Below are 4,108 nucleotides of genomic sequence, written 5' to 3' on the forward strand. Positions count from 1 at the left end.
CGGCCTACACATCATATTCTCCAGACATAGGTGAACATGCTTGTTTTGGTTCAGACCCCAGCAATAATCACATCATCATCATTTTTTTTTTTTTTTTACAATTTTTCAGTGAAAATGAAATTCTCACTTAAGTTGTGACTCATATCACAATCACAATATCTGTCAAAAATAATCACAATATGTATTATATAATATTTTTTTTGCATGTCGTTCAATCCTACAGTGCATATTAATTTTGTGTGGTTTTGGCTGCATGTCCATATAAACAGGTCCCCATGAATGCTGTTTCTGACATCCACTTTTCTTACCTTTACTTCAGATTTTCCCAGCTTTATCCTTCCTAATTGTGTCCTAATGACTTCCTTCTCTTTCCTGGCTACTTGCTCTCTCCCCACTAACGTTTAACAGGAAAAATACGTGCATGTTTTCACTGTACTGGCTCTGCTTGTCTTGCTCAAGCTTGTCGCATGCATGCATGCATGCACAAACACACACAAATCCACACTGAGGTGCTTTGAAGTGGAAAAGGCCTCAAGCTCTCTACCTTCCCTACATCATTCACCCTCCACAACACAAACAACACAGGACAGACATGCACGGTAAAAACAGACAAAGAGAGAGAAGAGGAGAGGAGAGGAGAGGATGAAAAAGCATAATCTGCTCTAATGAGGATGGTCTAAACAAGCAGTTAATTTACTCATATACCATACAATTAAGCATCACACACACCATCGCACATCATTCATTGTGTTTTTCCTTTCATTGTCAAATATATCTTCCTCCTCATCCTATCTTTTCACTCTGTGCCAGTGCTAAGCTAGCCAAGGCCCAGCAAGCAGAGCAGAATGTCTAAAAAACTGAGATGGCACCGGTGCAGGAAAGACAGCCCCAGGCTGCTCCAGCCCATCCTAACAGGTCTTACAGTACATCAGTGGCCAAGATCCTATCTAGTGCACTTAGCAGTAGACCCACTTATGGCTCCCACTGAAAGATGAAAGTGACAGTACATGCCTAAAATGCAAATTTTAAATCACAGTTAAGCTAGGTTTGGCATAGAATACCAATACATAAGTTTAAAACAGTAGGCGTATTAGGTTGAGAAAAATGTACAATTATGAATATTCACATTAGTTGCAGGATTAAGATAGTAGAATAATAGATTTGAGTGCAACTAAAGACTTTCATATAAATCTAAGATTTACAGACTACTGCCACAATAAATAATCACATAATAGATTGTTTTTGAAATCAAGAGTCATTCTTAGCTCCAGTATAAGTTTGTGCGTAAAGGCCTCACTAAGCTCAAGCTAAAAGCAACTAGCTTGTTTAAAACTAGTGATCTGCTAAATTGTGTTGAACCATTAAAACTTTTCTCAGCTACTAAAGACTTAGGTAATGGGTAAATTGATTGCTGGTAAACATATTTAGCACAGTCCAACTAACTAATGGTATTTGGCCATTTGGTTAACATGATGTTTAAATTTGAAGTATTGTGTAGCAATATCATTTTTTGTGTAAGTTAAAAGCTTCCAAGTTTATGTCATTACTAAAGAGCATTTTCATCAAGTGTCAGGTCAGACGTTTCAACCATGTCCCATTACATCTTTTACTCTTCTCTCTGAATTAGTATAGCTAACATAGTATACAATGAATTGGCAAGATATCATTAACTTTTACCGTGGGCTCAGTTCGCTACAAAGCTCAGGCTAAACCTAGCAGTAATGACTTCTCCCTATGTATGAACTTGTTTTTGTGGTGCACCCAATTTAGTGATGCATACATTACCACGTAGTAAACTCTTACATTAAAACTAGGCCAAGTGTGAACTGCTTGAAAAACATGTATAGACTTTGTATCTAAAAAGTACAATTTACATGATTTGTTCACAGGCTGTGCAGCACATGTCATAACAATCAGTTGCAGCTTTCCTGAGAGAAATGCCCCCCTCAGCTGTACCCTGTATACAGTCTATACAGTATAATGTATTGTGACAATATTTTGATAATATGATACATATTTGATGGGCCTTTATTTGCACAGGAGTTACGGCTTCTGTGCCACTGGAAAAATAACATTGATACAACTGTAATTAGCAGCAAACATGCAAAGAAAGAGAAGTAAGTTTTACGAGGCAGTCTGTAACTGCTTCTTTTGTCGTGTAGTTGAATAGGTTCATATACAGTACTGATTGATTTCTATGTGATATAATGCAAAAACACACAGTTGCACATTGACAGACTGGGACACAGCACTAAAACGGTAAATAAAAGACATACTCATACTGTACATACAGAGCACATAATGCTTTTGCGCTCCACCTCAATCTCTAATGCCTGAGCCTCAAGGTTAAAACACAGATATGAATGCACACACAGCCTTCAACTCACTGCCAATCATCCCACTCTCTTTCATCTTTGCTTTTCACTCTCATTACTGTACCTCCCTGTCAGGTATCTATCTATCTGTCTATCTATCTATCTCATTCTGGGGTATTTATATACATCTTTTTTGCAATAACACAGTCACAGAGCTCTCAAAGCTCTCTCTCTCTAGCACACACACACACAAACACTCACACACACACACACACAATCTTTGTCTTACTGTATATATCGCAAAGAGTTCAGCTCATCTTAAATAGCACAGCACAAGGCCAATCACATTCCCTCACTAGCATTCGGTCCTGACACCCTATTTGCATAATCCAAATCCAATAGTTGGACCTAAGGTGCATCACGTGGGTCCACCTGAGCTGATGGATTCACACGCTTAAGTGTGACAGGCAGGGAAAGTGAGCGACAGAAAAAGTCTGTTACAGGTTAAGAAAAAGACAGTAGGTACTCTAATATCTGAAAATTATAAAGAATGTTGCTCATGTTTTTCTCTCTCTCTTTGACACCAAATGTATCAGGGATTCTAATCTCAAGAAATATCTACTGCATGTGTTCAGCATGGAGGTAAAATCACTCATTAAATCAAGTGTGAGTGAAAAGTGTATTATCTCTTGTGCATTATGTTAACCCTGTTGTTTTTGCAGCACAGTCCAAGTACTGATCTCCAATGTCTTTCATCTGCAATAATATGTCTCTTATTATTCCCTAAAAAACATATTAAAGAATCTACAAAGCCCAACTATATGTTAAAGGCCACACTACAGCAAAACCAAATACTTTTCTACTGAAAGCTTAATGATTAATGGATAAAAGGAATCTATACGACACCAGAAAGCATGACTACATTAATTCTGGCAGCCCTGCTACATGATCAGAGGCTGTATGGTATGCGTCATGACAATCAGCGGCAGCATTACTGCACTAAGTGGCCTTATATAAACATGTCAGGGTAATGGTGGCTGACAGCACCTTGTTGAAGTCCGCTAGTGAAGACACTCACCAGCAACATAATAAACCAGATCAGTTCACAATCACTACTGTACTGGTTGAGAGAGGAGACCACTGGGAGACATATGTATACATAGCCACTGAGACATCTTATAATATTCCTTTAACATTCCCACAGGAACAGTGGACAGTTAACAGTGGACTTGCTCTACTTTTTGGTCTTTGAAGGCTATCATTGTGTTTATATGCTGTTATATTCCCAGTTGAGACTAATACACACAGACATGAATACAATGACTGAAAAAAACAAAACACACACACATACACACACAATACTCGGTCTTGACTCTCCATTGGTTTGCTCTTCACCACCTTCTAGCAGGTGTTTATTCCTGACCAAACAGCACATCCAGGCCTCGCTGCTGCGGACTCCCTCCCCTGTACCTGCACATAATTAGGCCCCTTTCGGGGACTCAGTGGTGCCTCTCGGACAGCTAAGCGATGTGTGTTTTTCAGAGGCCTCAGCTATCTCAGTAAAGCGGGGACTGCTATCGCGAAAACACATTCACAGGCGGTGATCATCCCGGTATCGTTAGTGTATCGAACATGTGACAAACACCACAACGGGCCCCGTGACGCGTCGCTTGGACACAACGAGAAAACGAGGAGCGCATGATCACAAAACCAGCGAAGGTGGCTATAGGGAGAGAAGAGGGTGGTGGGGGGTGGGGGTATAGGCTAGCGGGGGGTGTAAATGAGATAATGGG

The 4,108-nt window shown here is 39.8% G+C and overlaps 1 protein-coding gene across 1 annotated transcript in view; it reads right to left on the reverse strand.

Annotated features, from left to right (window-relative positions):
• Positions 1–4,108, reverse strand: part of spock3 (SPARC (osteonectin), cwcv and kazal like domains proteoglycan 3) — a 16,495-nt gene that overhangs the window by 11,939 nt on the left and 448 nt on the right. The window lies entirely within an intron of this gene.

Source organism: Seriola lalandi, unplaced genomic scaffold (genome assembly GCF_002814215.2).
Source record: "Seriola lalandi dorsalis isolate HSWRI2012SDOR001 ecotype SW California unplaced genomic scaffold, Sedor1 jcf7180002054582, whole genome shotgun sequence".
NCBI lineage: Eukaryota > Metazoa > Chordata > Actinopteri > Carangiformes > Carangidae > Seriola > Seriola lalandi.